This window comes from Mercenaria mercenaria, chromosome 14 (genome assembly GCF_021730395.1).
Source record: "Mercenaria mercenaria strain notata chromosome 14, MADL_Memer_1, whole genome shotgun sequence".
Lineage (NCBI taxonomy): Eukaryota > Metazoa > Mollusca > Bivalvia > Venerida > Veneridae > Mercenaria > Mercenaria mercenaria.
The window spans coordinates 20,653,434-20,668,371 of NC_069374.1; the positions used below are offsets into that span (position 1 = coordinate 20,653,434).

At 36.4% G+C, this 14,938-nt stretch overlaps 1 long non-coding RNA gene across 1 annotated transcript; it reads left to right on the forward strand.

Annotated features, from left to right (window-relative positions):
• Positions 1-2,268: 2,268 nt before the first annotated feature.
• Positions 2,269-9,213, forward strand: LOC128548265 (uncharacterized). The gene is made up of 3 exons (XR_008366907.1): positions 2,269-4,697; positions 7,353-7,438; positions 8,623-9,213. It is a non-coding gene; the product is annotated as an uncharacterized LOC128548265 (long non-coding RNA).
• The last annotated feature ends 5,725 nt before the right edge of the window (positions 9,214-14,938 follow it).

Sequence of the window (14,938 nt, forward strand, 5' to 3'; positions counted from 1 at the left end):
ATAACTCTATACTATAGTCGAGGTTTCAAACCTCACTGCGATGAGTGGCCAAACCGTGTATTGCCATGTAGCAGCTGTACCGAACAAAGCAACAGTTACAGGTGTTTTTAATGAATGGGAAAGAGTTGGTGTTGCAATAATGATAGTCCTCTCCTTATCTATTTATGTCCAACTTCCATTAGTTTAAAGGGATACAAGGGTGGAAAAAATGTCCGAAAAGTTAGAATTCCGTATAATTTTTACAGCATCTTTTTCTGTTGATTGTCGACCCGCCGAATTTTGCTCCGACAAATGTCACCCGTAGAATGTCGCCACACCGAACATCGTCCAGAGATAAGTCGTCTTTTCGCCTTCCAGAATAACATGATAGTATTAATTAAATTGAAGATAAATTTTAGAACGATTTAATAAATTTAATATCTATTTGTTTGTCCCTGATTAAGAAGAAATTGTTCACTTTTACACAATCCATCAGTGAACAGATTCAATCACTGACACTTGTAAAATTCAAGATTTGTTTTATGACATGGGCAATATGACCGCGTGTATGCGCCTGCCCGTCTGTACGTCCGTTCTTTTAGCTTTGTCGTACCTTGTGAAAATACTATATGCTTATCTGCCTGAATGAGATGGATTCTTGCGAGCAAACATCAGTTCCCTCTCTGATAGGTCTATGTCACAGTTTGCTGAGGGGTTGGGCAAGAGTCATGACACATCTTATCACAGCAGTCATATTAAAACTCGTAGAGAAATCCTTTTTTATTTCCTTAGTTATACACGTAATACCATGCAATGTCCGGGCCCTTTAGTAAGGAAGAGAAATATTCGCAGGGCGACGTTTAGCGAGGCGACGTTCGGTGGAGCGATGTTTGACAGGGCGACATTCACCGGAGCGACGTTCGTCTGGGTGCCATAAGGACATTCGGCGGGGCAAAGTTTGGCGGGGCTAATTTGGCGGGGCGCGATAACGACGTTTGTCGTTGTGTCGCTGCAACAGAACAAACTAACGAAATGGTACAAATCAGTCACCATAATTTACAGTATTTTGATTCAAAATAGAAACGCCTGGGGTAAATACTTGATTACTTCAGTGAGAGAGTATACAAACTGAACCGGACGATAATAACATATTTTTGATCGTAAAAGGATACAAACATTAGTGTCATTCAATCATATGGTCAGGGCGAACATATCTTTGCTAAGTCAGATATCATATGAACTTTAACTTCATTGTAAATATTCGAGTGCTTGCATCAATCAGGACTAAGTCAGGCTTTATTTTGTAAGGTTCAGTCGGTAGCATGTTCTTTGTTTAATTATTTACTATAAGCTTACAATTATGTTGTTTGAAATTATGGAAAGATTTATGCCCAAATGCTTATCTCAAATGAAAAATAAGGTTAAAAACGGGGGGAATATTTCAACCGAAAAGCCACATTAAAAGATCGCAATCACTTATACATAGAAGACTTTCATACATTAAATGAATGTATTATGTTGTGTCTCCATGTATAATTACAAAATATAATTGCTGCATGTAACTCAAAGTATTTCCCGATCAATATAGAATAATTATTAATAAGCGTATTGTATCGTCAATTATAGAATGTGTTTGTGTAAAAAACAAAATTGCTTATAAATTGCTTATCGCATCAGCTTTTATCATGAATTTACTGAAGTTTTGAAGGCATTTTCAAGTCCCGTCTCGGACACACAATGCACATAAAAATTTGTTGTCGTTCGGTTATCTCGAAGTAAAACCCTCGATCATTCACAATTTGAGATACAGAGTTTCAACTGTACATATATTTAGCAATATCACACGATTTTTCAACCTCAGGCGTAACAATGTCGAATATTTCCTGGATTTAGTGCAAAATGGCAGTAAGTGTTTTCTTTATTTATATGTACTTGATATGACATATCAAAATATTTATGATTTGTGAACTTCAAATCATTCATTTTGCATAGGGTGTCTTTGGCGTGGAATATTAAAACTGGTTTTCACTCGAAATATTACGATCTAACACTGAAACAAAAAGTATCCTTCAATCATTGTGTGTTTAGTTAAAAATAAAGGTTTTATCATATTTTCTTCCTTTCTCGCATACATTTTGATAATTGCAAGGCCAAGATTTGATAAAATCGATGAAAGGTAGAAATATCTAGTGCTAAACGACACCCGTAATCTGGTCACTTAGAGCTACTGTTGGATAGTGGCTGATATAATAAAATTAATGCCTTGTTCAAACTGTGAAAGGTTACTTGAAGTGATTGTGTTCGATTATCGTTTTTTATATACATAAACACGGATCTGATGGTACAAAGTCGCATTACAAACACAAAAAAATCATGGATGTTATAGGAATACGTTTAGTAAAAGTTTACGTTATTATAGCAGCTTATTTTCATTTTGAATCATGTTGTTTTGAAACATCGGGAAGTTTGTTGAAAGATCCTCGTCATTGGCAACACTGTACGAGACGGGACTCAGATATTGTTTGTAGTATTATACCAGAAGATTTACCGGCGGGTACAAAAACGGTCCATCTTAGAAACGTAAGCGATGCCTATTTCCCTGACAGGACATTGCGAAAAGGATTATTTTTAACAAAAATTGGGGACAAGTTACAAACCTAGAATTTTCTGTCGACAGTGACTGGCTGGATAAACACGAAACTGTGCAATTCTTTGATTCCTCGTGTTTTGCAGGATTGACAAATCTGGAAGTATTACGTATAGATATCTCAACTATTGTTGACTTTAAACCACAAACTTTTACCGGGCTCACTAATTTAAAACTTCTAGACTTATGTGGCTGTCACAGATGTGATTTAGATAATCTTGTGAATTCATTAAACCAGCCTGGTTTTGTACCAAATCTGAAAAGCCTGAACATATCACGCCTGAACAGTTATCGTGAAGGATTAAAACTTACTAATAAGTTTTTCAAATTGATTTTCGACAAGCAAATAAAGGTACTAGATATTAGTTCAACACAAATTCTTTTTATGAATATGTCAGCATTTTTTAAAAAATGCCATTCCTTGGAATATTTCAATATCTCAAGAGTGAAGTTAAATTCTTTCACATACCAGTTTGATCAGTTATGTCCAAATTTAAAAATTGTGGATGCCAGTTACATTACTCAACCTTCGTATGTTATCCCAGATCATGGGCCCGCTTGTATTGTATCATACAAAACCATTCCGTTTGATTTTAACTGGGTATTTGTCAAGAATTTTCGAAGCGTAGAGTATATAGACCTGTCTGCTTTGAAGACTAAACGGACAAAATATTCATTGGAGAACGTAACAGTTTATCTGTTCGGAGCCAGTGAATTTAATAGCGAGCTCGAAGAGCAGGCCAGAAGGGCCTGCTCGAGAATCGAGCTTTACGGTAACGCAAGTATACTTCCACACTTGGTGATGGATTTGAAAAGTTTCGTCGGAAGTTCTTAAAAAGCGCACCCTAACGGATAGGTGCTCACAGGAAGTACTTCTTTCGGGAGTGAATACAGAACTTCTTCAATTGCTAAAAAAATATTCATCACTTAATAATAATGAAAGAATGCTTTCCAGTTGTTTGAAAAAAATATTTTTTTCATTTAAAAGATCAAGCATCGGCCAGAAAATGGTAAAAATGTCATTAATAAGCAGAAAGAATCGGGAACGCGGTAATGACGTCACCGTGACACCGGCTTCCCATAATTTTTGCAACGTATGATATTCACTGTTACAGGTATGGTGACACTAAATGTAGACTTTTTCAAGTGAATGGGTTCTCCTGAATTCTTGTGAGTAGGGAATAGTTTCTGTGTGACAAATAAATGATGCATATATTTTTAGCTAAATCCGATTTCTTTGAGCTCGTTTTGAGGCTTTGCCTTATTTCATATTATGAGAGTTTCTGATCTTACGTGAAAATCAATTAGACAGACTTAATTTGAAACTTATTATACCGAACTTTAGAGTTGTGAAGATTGATTTGTCCGGATGTAATAGGGAATCAATCGAATCCCACTACGGTAACATACGAGGGTATCCAAACAACACATACTATCCAAATAAAAAAGTATGGAGTTCCGGTTCAGACCATGGGCGTGCGACGACCCCGATGAAATTCGGGATATCACGGTCTTCGTTAATGTTAATAAGCGTCCGTCAGATCAGTAGGCGAAACGCAATATCCGCACAATAAGATGTCTGCGACTCGAAAGAATATATTTAAAGTAAGCTGTTAATTTTGTTGCGTCAGAAGCTAATCAGCCGGTAACGTGACTACACTGATATAATTTGTCATACAAACATGCTTTGTTCAATACTGAGTAGCATTTTTAAACGGCGACATTTTAAACATTTTTATATTTAGCGTGAGAGTGGATGCACGTTACACTGGCGCCGACATTTTGAAAATTTGAGGAAACAAAAACATTCTCCAACGAGTTCTTTAGCTCGGGGAATGAGAATAGATTCACCTTATTGTCGCTTTTCAGATCGTATTTAATTCCTTTCCGGTACTTAAGTTTCTTTGAACTTCTTTGTTACTATGCCTATATTGAATTTTTAAAATTAAGAAATCCGTGATTTTACTTGCAGGCATGACTGATTAATGGAATTATTTTACTTTTATATAGAATATGGACGGCACTCCATTACAGCATGTGCATGGTTGGACCTGTTGACATTTTTAGAAACGTGAGTAACTAACTTTCCATTGTATAATAATAATGTAAACATACACCCCACCCATAAAAAGCATAGAAATTCCTTATTTTTTACATTTTTATTTATTCATCAATTTGAAATGGGCCTTTTAGATTATTATTTCTTAAGGCTCACTGCATGTATACACAGTAATTAAGTTGAGCTTATTATTCTGCCGATAAGCTGTGCTCGGCCTAAATATAGCATTAAAGGGAATCGGATCGGCTTTTAGAAAAAAATATAGATTTTAAACAGGCTGGTAACATTGCCCGATCGGGCATTCGACATTAAAACTAACATTTTTTGAAAAATAGTAAAGATATTTCTTTCAAACTTGGTTGTCTTCAGTTTTGGTAGAATTATTTCCCCCTTTCAGATATTTATGACGCATAATTTTTGAAGTCCAAAAAATTATGTGTAAATGCATTACATTATGCTATAATGGTGTTTGTTTCGTACATTCCACACTCATTTGACACCGTGCAAATTGTCAACAGTCGAGTTAGCGTTGATAAGCGCAACTTGGCACAGACATGCAATTCGGCTCGATCTTTCTTTGGAATATATGTAATACTGTTTACATGTCGTACTGATACAACCACATTTTAAAATAAATTCGTATTGATACATCCACATTTTAAAATAAAGTCATATCTGATCCCTAACAAGTTCGTATTAAATTACAAAAATACAGCCCTTATCTGGAGTTCTGAAGCATGCTCGATTAGTTGGTCAGAATTATGAAGGAATTGAATTCAAACTGTTCCATAAATGCAAGAGTTTAAGAGTTAGTCAGAACCATAATCATGCAGAAGATGTAATTACTTTCACAAATCACAGGGCTCAAATTTTGGACTCGCTAAATGCAAGTCAATTTCATGGAATGCAAGTTAAGATAAAAATTTCACACTATTTTGTAAATACAGATAATAGTCAAAATTGTTGCAGTTTTTGTTAATGTTTGTAGATTCGCTTTCATTTGAGGATAACAGAAAACACAACATCTTTTTTGGTTAGCCATTTTTTTGTTGAATGGATTACTGATTATAAAGAAATGTAGAGGTCTATCTTATAATTAAATCTAGAACGCAGGCTATCTTACTGATTCGTACATGTATACAGTTGAATCGCTATTTATAATATTAGGTTCGAAAATTTGCCTTGCCGTAGTTTCAGCCAGTAGTTAAGTTACGCCATCAATGATGCGTTCCGAATTACTTTGAAGGTCATTTTGAGTTATAAAGCACAAAATTGTACACCAAGGAAAACCGTGCAAACAATATTGATGTTCTCGCATGATTTTTTAGGATATTCTAACATTCTTAATTGAAAGTCTAAATTTGCAAGTAGATTTTAGATTAAGCAACAAGAAAAAAAAGCTACATGCTAAAAATTTGCAGTACATTGGTCAAAAAAATTAAATTTGAGCTCTGCAAATGCAAACTGAAGCCGCTCACATTACTTTTTGGTCCGATGCATTCAGTTCCTGTTCTCCTAGGAATCCCCAGTCGAGCATGTCCCAAACAATATGATGAAGTATTTTGAGGCTATGAGCTAGACCAGTTGTTTTATGGTTCAAAATTCAGCTTTAAGTTTGGGCATGTGAAATTGGTGTCAGGCTTGGAAAATTTCCTATCTGGTTGCCAGCATGGTTATATATAGTTGAAATCTGAATTTTGTACACTGCACACATACTCAAATACGTTTAAAGTCATACGTTTATGAATCATGACCGTCAGATACCAATAAACAATTGTAGCATTTTGTCGGCTCCTGTGTTCATACTAAACTGAGGAAGGCAGAGCAGATTCTTCTAGCTGCTTTACCAGTCTGTTTTTGCCTTTTCATGGTACCGAGCAAAGTAAAAGTCATAGATCACCAAGTCAAAAAGGTACCTGGAATTCACTGGGTTAAAGTAATGTTCATACCTGTCAAGACACACGCATTTGGGCCTTAGATCACGGCCACACGCCCACTATTCAAGGTCACATGCATGTTAAAGAAATAAAGCAGTCAATTGTTTTTTTCTTAGAAAATTATTTAATCAAACATGCAAGGTGACGTTGACACAGTGTTTTTATACCGTATAATACAGCTTTTACATTCACCGGTGCAACATGTAATTTCTACCGCATGAATAAACATTACAAAAAGTAAACATGGAGGGAGACTATTCAAGACCAGATCTATTGTGTGTTAAAAGTCTAAATTTTCTATGTGAGGGCGTTTCCGGCTTTTAAGGATCATCGCCCTCCAGACCCTCACGAGGGAAATCTTCCCTTCGAACTCCGATCACACTCGTGGCCTTTGTGGAGCCTTGGCAGCTATGAATATTTGGCTGTTCTGGCTGGTCAGTCGTGTAAACAAACCTACTCATACAGTGCCTTTTCTTTTTTCAAAACTGAAATTTTTAACCGCAATTTACTTCGTTTCATTATACATTTTGACAAAATTTGCTACTGTTTTATTTTCATTAAAAAAGTTTTATTTAACAAATTTCTCCCGCCATGCCAATGATATAATTGGGGTCATCTTATTGGCATGAAAATTGATAAACTGCAAAAGGATGTTAGCTCTTAGACCTTTGAAATTTCAAAACAGCTGGTTGTCCATGTTTTCTTAATTTGCTCACCTTTCACTTTTCAGGCATCTTGGTCTATTATACAGATTATTGTTGTACTGCTCCAAAGTGCTTGTTCACAGACTGAAACCACTTGCTTGCGGCTCATAAGGTATTTCTATCTTTCTGTTTCTTTATTATAGAGTTGCAGCTGTGCACCATGGGAAGCAGTTTCAATCATTCAAAAGGCATGATATACTGTATACAAATTATTATTTGTGTGAACAGTTTTTTGCGATTGAGTCAGTGCATAGAATCAAATACCAAAGAACATTAGGCGTAAAAAAAATGTCTGTTTCCTGTATCCTGACCTACCATAAATTTTTGGCCCGACCCTAAATGGACGGTCCGTCCGCCTTTGTCTTTGAGAACATTTTTTTTTGCAAAACGGCACTTTTTATGCTTTAAACATGGACAATGGTGTTATAAATCAACTTACTGATGCTCTAGAGGCATAACCCCTCTATTTGTATTCATTTTTTGACACAAAAATAGTTTCCAAAAAGTCTCCCTAAAAATAATTTTAAAAAATCCAAAGAAAAAGTTTTTCCGACCTACCTACCCTAATTTTTTTAGCATGTTACCGGAAACAAATTTGTTTAAGACCTTAGTAAAGACTCCATTTCATTTTCTTGATGATAAAGCATTTCTGGACAAAACAATAAAATTTAATACATGTATGTAAATTTAAACAATTATTAGCTTGATCACCTGTCACAGGGTGACAACATGAGTTGATGTCCGTCATGTGCCAACAATTTGTAAAAATCTTCTTCAGAATCACTGGGCAGATTTACACCAAACTTCACAGAATGATCATGGGGTGGTCCTCTTTCAAAATTACCCAAAGAATTTAATTCCATATAGAACTCACGGAAAAGAAAAACTTTGAAAATGATTTCTTGTCAGAAATTGTTAGCCGGCAGGGCTTTTCATCCTTATATGACAGAGGCCTATATTCGGCCACTTCCCAATCCAAAAATATTGCATTTTTCCCCCAACATCCCAAAATGCAAGGTAACATTTCCCAAAAATCACATCAAAAAATGGTGTAATTTTATTTGTAAACATTTTAGTGTTACCGGAGGAAGCGGTTCTCAGATATTGATTTTTTAGCTCACCTGTCACAAAGTGACAAGGTGAGCTTTTGTGATAGCGCGGCGTCCGTCGTCCGTCCGTGCGTCGGTAAACTTTTGCTTGTGACCACTCTATAGGTCATATTTTTCATGGGATCTTTATGAAAGTTGGTTGGGGTCTCTTTTTATCAATTTACAATATTTGATTTCTGTTTTACAGGTTCACTTCTTGAGAGCAGGCAGCTACAAAATGGAAGATCAACAAATCCAGTATACTTGAAAAGCAAGAAAGAAACACCAGAAAATATAAAAAGACAGAAGAACAAGGGAACTTTAATAAAAAAAAAACTTTTAAGGATAGGAATTCAGGATTTATTTAGAAACTAAATATATTTTGAGAACAGCAGTGTTTGACTAAGCTCTGTTACTTTAAGAGATAATGTATTATCACATTGGTTTCGTTATTGTCGAACCCGCTTGCGGAAGCGAAGACATAGTTGTCCAAATGTCTATTCGGTGTATGTGCGTGCGTCCGTCCGGATTTGTTTGTCTGGACCATAATTTGGACATGCATGGAGCAATCTTGTTTATATATGGTATGAATGTTAACATCAGTGAGACGGAGTGTCATGCGCAAGCCCCAGGTTCCTATCTCAAAGGTCAAGATCACACTTACAGGTCAAAGGTCAAATTCAAAAATGACTTTGTCCGGAGCATTTCTCTTCATGCATGGAGGGATTTTGATGTAACTTGGCACAATTGTTCACCATGAGATGGAGTGTCATGCGCAAGAACCAGATCCCTAGGTCTAAGGTCAAGGTCACACTTAGAGGTCAAAGGATACAATAATGACAACTTTGGAGCATTTCTTCTTCACGCATGGAGGGACTTTGATGTAACTTGGCAAAAATGTTCACCACCATGAGACGGGGTGTCTTGCGGAAGAACCAGGTCTAAGGTCAAGGTCACACTTAGAGGTCAAAAGTCAGATACAAGAATGGCTTTGTCTGGAGCATTTCTTTTTGATGCATAGAGGGATTTTGATGTAACTTGGCACAATTGTTCATCATCATGCGACGGAGTGTTATGCATAAGATCCTAGAATTACTTCCATTGTTGTTTTCTATAAATAGCTTACATTTGTAACTTGTTTATTACTGGTCGTAGGGAAAAATCAGACCACTTTCTGTAGTACAACATGCATGTTACAATCCAATTTTCAGGTGTATTTTGACCTATCTCTGCTGGTGCGGATTTTTATGTGGACTTAGAATTTTTTTTTTAATTTTACGTTCCTTTGTTGTTACTGTAAATAACTTATATTGTAACTTTTTGCAATCTCTTTTATTTGGCATAAATGTTTGCCTCAATGAGACAAGGAGTGTCATGCACAACTCCCAGTCCTTTTGACAGCTGGAGGGCTTGACATATTGCCCGTGGGCATCTAGTTCTCATATTTTTCATGAGATTTTAAAGAGAATGTTCTGTTATACCCCCATGTAGTAAGCTTGTCTGTCTTTCAGTCAGTAGGTTTTCATGGCTTCCAGATGATAACTCATGAAAAGCTTGACCGATTTAAATATTATTTGGTACATAGTTACATGTTCGACTTTGGGGTCAGTAAGTCAAAGGTCAAGATAACTTGCAAATGCTTTGGCCTGGGATCATAGCTTTTGTAACACAGGTGTAACATGATAAAATACAGGTTGTTTGAATTTGAGGTCAATAGATCAAAGGTCAAGGTCACTGTGATTTTGAACAGTTGAACCGTTTCCGAATGATAACTTCAATTATCCCAATCAATTTCGATGACAAACAGTCGCCGCATATACATTTATGTAATCGACTCGAAAAACTTGCACCCTGTTTAATGTACACAGATCAATACACACAGACACGCGACCTTGATTACATGACATAACTAGCGATAGCGAGAAACGGCCGATTGATGCTTTAATTGCTTGTCAATCAATCGCAATTTCGGCGTGTGATTAGTGGAATAGGGCGGGGCTTCACAAAGGGCATTTAGAGTGGCGCAATTACACATCGAATGGCGCTAAATACGGGCAGGAGGGCGCAAGAAAAAAAGGGCGGGGCGCTCCGCCCTTCTAAATCTCTCTGGATACAACACTTGAGCCCTTGAGCCTAGGATGATAAAGTTTGGTACACAGGTGTCACATCATGAAATACAGGTCAAGTTTTACTTTGAGGTCAGTAGGTCAAGGTCACAATAAGGCAAAACAGTGAAATGTTTTTCAGATTATAACTTGAGAATGCTTTAGCCTAGGATCATGAAAATTGTTAGGGAGGTTGATTATGACCAGCAGGTGACCCCTAATGATGTTGAGGTCAGTAGGTCACAGGTCAAGGTCACACTGACCCGGTTCTTTAAAATGATGCACGGAGGGGCACCTGGGGTCTTCCTCCACCATTAAAACTGGAAAGTCGCCATATGACCGATCCTGTGTCGGTGTGATGTTAAATTCAACAAAATAAATAACGGTTCTTTAAAACGGTTTTTGGACAGTAACTTCAGGATGCTTGGGATGAGAAACACAATATTTAGTACAAGGTTGGTCGTGACCAGCAGATAACCTGTATTGATTTAGAGTTCCAAAGGTCAGGATGACCCGGAACATTTAAACCTTTTCCATACAACAACTTGAGAACACTTGGGCGGAGGATCATGAAACTATGGAGATTGAATTTGAGGTCATTAGGTCATAGCTCAAGAAAATGCTGCTTTGTTATTGGTTTAGTTCTTTGATAAGGCCATAATGTGGGTATAATTCGTCACTCCTGTGACAACTCTAGCATTTTTGCTCACCTGAGCACAAAGTGCTCAAGGTGAGCTTTTGTTTATCGCCCTGTGTCCGTCCGTCGTCAACAATTTGACTGTTAACACTCTAGAGGTCACAGTTTTGACTTAATCTTTATGAAACTTGGTCAGAATGTTACCCTCAATAAAATCTTGGACACATTTGATGTTGGGTCATCTTGAATCAAAAACTAGGTCACCAAGTCAAATCAAAGGAAAAGCTTGTTAACACGGTAGAGGTCACATTTAAGATTATATCTTCATGACACTTGGTCAGAATGTTAATCTTGATGATTTCAAAGTCCAGTCTGAATCTGGGTTATGTAGAGTAAAAAACTAGGTCACCAGGTCAAATCAAAGGAAAAGCTAGTTTACACTCTAGAAGTCAAATTTATGACCTTATCTTAATTAAACTTGGTCAAAATGTTGATATTAATGATCCATAGATCAGATTCAAATCTGGGTCAAGTGGGGTCAAAAACTAGGTCACCAGGTCAAATCAAGGGAAAAGCTTGTTAACACTCTAGAGGTCACAATTTTGGCCCAATCTTAATGAAACTTGGGCAAAATGTTTTCCCTCAATAAAATATTGGACAAGTTTGATATTGGGTCGTCTAGGGTCAAAAACTAGGTAACAGGTCAAATCAAAGGAAAAGCTTGTTAACACTGTAGTTGCCATATTTGTGACCATATCTCAATGCAACTTTGTCAGAATTTTAATCTTGATGATCTATAGACCAAGTTAAATCTAGGTCAGGTTGGATTAAATACTAGGTCGCTAGGTCAAATCAAAGGAACAGCTTATTAACACTCCAGAGGCCACATTTATGACTGCATCTTCATGAAACTTAATCAGAATGTTAATCTTGATGATCTTTCAGTCAAGTTTGAATGTGGGTCATGTGGGGTCAAAAACTAGGTCACCAAGTCAAATCAAAGGAAAAGCTAGTTAACTCTTTAGAAGCTACATTTATGATCATATCTTAATGTAACTTGGTCAGAATGTTGATCTTGATGATCTTTATGTCAATATGCCAGGTGAGCGATACAGGGCCATTATGACCCTTTTATTTATTTGTTCTTGTTGTAAGAGAAATTGTACATTTTAGAATACAGATTACAGCAAGTCACATTTTCTTTATTTTGACAATACTAATTTCAAAGCCTGACAAAAGCATCCAGTAGTGTTATTAAAAGTTGTTATTCACAGTTCAGCTATATTTCATGTATGGATAAAACAAATTATGTGATCTGTGATTATTATAAATGTGTATACAGATAAAACTTAAACATGTGAACAGTTTATTCAATAAATAAAGTGTAATGCAAATCTTTGTGATGTGTATATAAAAGCAAAATTAGGATTTGTTTTACGAGTAATTTCAGAATTACAATTAACACAAATAGAAAAAACCAAGCCTGCACAAGAAGGCTAATATGTCTCCCTAGACTGAGCTCTTAACCTGCCGTGGTGCAAATAGATTGTTAATGTGTGTCTGTTAAGTCTTGTTAACAGTGAGTTGCAATGAGCTGTTGTGATCACCTTAAGTCTGTCATTGTGCTTCTCAACAATTTGCCTGTTATTAAACACCCTAGTAGACAGTTTTTTTTAAATGTTAAAGGGATGAGTTGAAGTCTGATCGATTCCCGATTGGGGCAGTGCCTTATTTCATATTATACGTTACCTTCATCCCGGAGCCATTTCAAGTTTTTTATCTTTGACATGGATTGATATATCAAGAAACAATTTGAACGATATGATGATAGCAAATTTTAATCTATTCGGCGAGATCTTCAGAAACTTAAGTCAGTTACGTTACATCAGTCTAGCCAACAATGATCTAACTGACCTACCACGAGACATATTTGAATTCAATATTAAAGCAGAGATTATAGATTTTTCAAATAATCAGTTGACTCAGTTTCCATTTGAAAGCAGATATTTGAATGATTTAAAATATCTCAGACTATTAAATCTAACAAGTAATATGACAAAACACATTGATGCTGCTTCTTTGAAATCCATCGATAACTTTCAATTACTTTTGAAGCGCAACCCGATCTCTTGTTCCCACTGTGATTCCCTTGACTTTATAGACTGGCTTTTGACCTCAGTATCAACGAACAAATACGTGTTCGATATGCAATGTGAAAATGAGAATTCGGAACAGATTTATATAAGTAAATATGTCATTAGGAATTTGCAAGAAATTTGTAACAGGCCCAATGTTATCATTATCTCGTGTATTGCTTCTGTAGTAGTAATTATAGTGTTTCTAGTTGTATTACTTATAATAAAACGATACCGACGACGATGGCAATATAAACTTGAAATGGAAGACCGAGTTGCTCTCATAAGACAGGGTGCAGAACGGTATCAATTTGCTGTCTTTTTATCATACTGCAGCAGAGACGATGATTTCGTCAGGAACTTTGGCTACCAACCTTTAAATGAACATCTGCAAAATTTAATTGGAGAAGACAGAGACCTTGTATGTGAAGGGGATAGAAATTTTCAACTTGGCCGCCCGATACCTGAACAAATTTCAATACTTTTGAGAAAGTCTTCTGCGGTAGTAGTACTTTTAACAGACAATTACAGTCTTAGTGTTCATTGTCGAAATGAGTTTGATCAGGCTTTTATGTTAGAGAAGCCCATAGTGTTGATGGTAAAGGATCAAGTAGATACTGATTTAATGACACCTCTGATGCGGGATGTATACGAGAAAAAAACACGGATTCTGTGGACGCGAGAAAATGGACATTATGTACTGAAAACGTCCTGGGAGAATGTCTGTAATTCTATAGTTGAACTTGTGGAGAGGAAATGATCATTCAATGTCATTGCATATTTCGCATATAAATGGAAACCAACAGGCTATAAGCAGCACAAACACTTCCTAGTGACCACCAAATAATCACCATTACGAACTTCCCCCCTATATAAATAGAGACACGCAGGATTTCGAGCATTGCAAATCCTTCCCATGTAAATGCAGATCAGCAGGCTATCAAGCATTACAAACCTTTGCCATATTGTCATATATTAATGCAGACCAGCCGGCTATCAAACATTACAAACCTTTGCCAAATATAAATGCAGACCAGCAGGCTATCAAGCATTACAAATCTTTGCCATATATAAATGCAGACCAGCTTCAAACCTTTGCAATATACAAATGCAGACCAGCAGGCCATCAAGCATTACAATTCTTTGCCATATATAAATGCAAACCAGCTTCAAACCTTTGCAATATATAAATGCAGACCAGCAGACCATCAAGCATTACAAACCTTTGCCATATACAAATAAAGACACACAGGCTAGCAAGCATTACAAACTTTTGCCATATATAAATGCAAACCAGCAGGATATCATCATCAAGCATTACAAACCTGTGACATATACAAACGAAGACCAGCAGGCCATCAAGCATTACAAACCTTTGCCATATATACATGCAGACCAGCAGGCTATCAAGCATTACAAAGTTTTGCCTTATAAATAAAGACCATTAGGCTACAAGCAGCACGACCTTTTTACATGTAAATAGACAGTATGATTTAGCATAAACCTTTGCATTTTAATAAAAAAACAACCAAATATAAAGCATCACAAGCCTTTCCCATGTAAGTACAGACAATAGGTCATGACACTTTTCAGCGACCATGTGAACAAAGACCACCAAGTAACTAGCATCACAAATTTTGCTCTTGT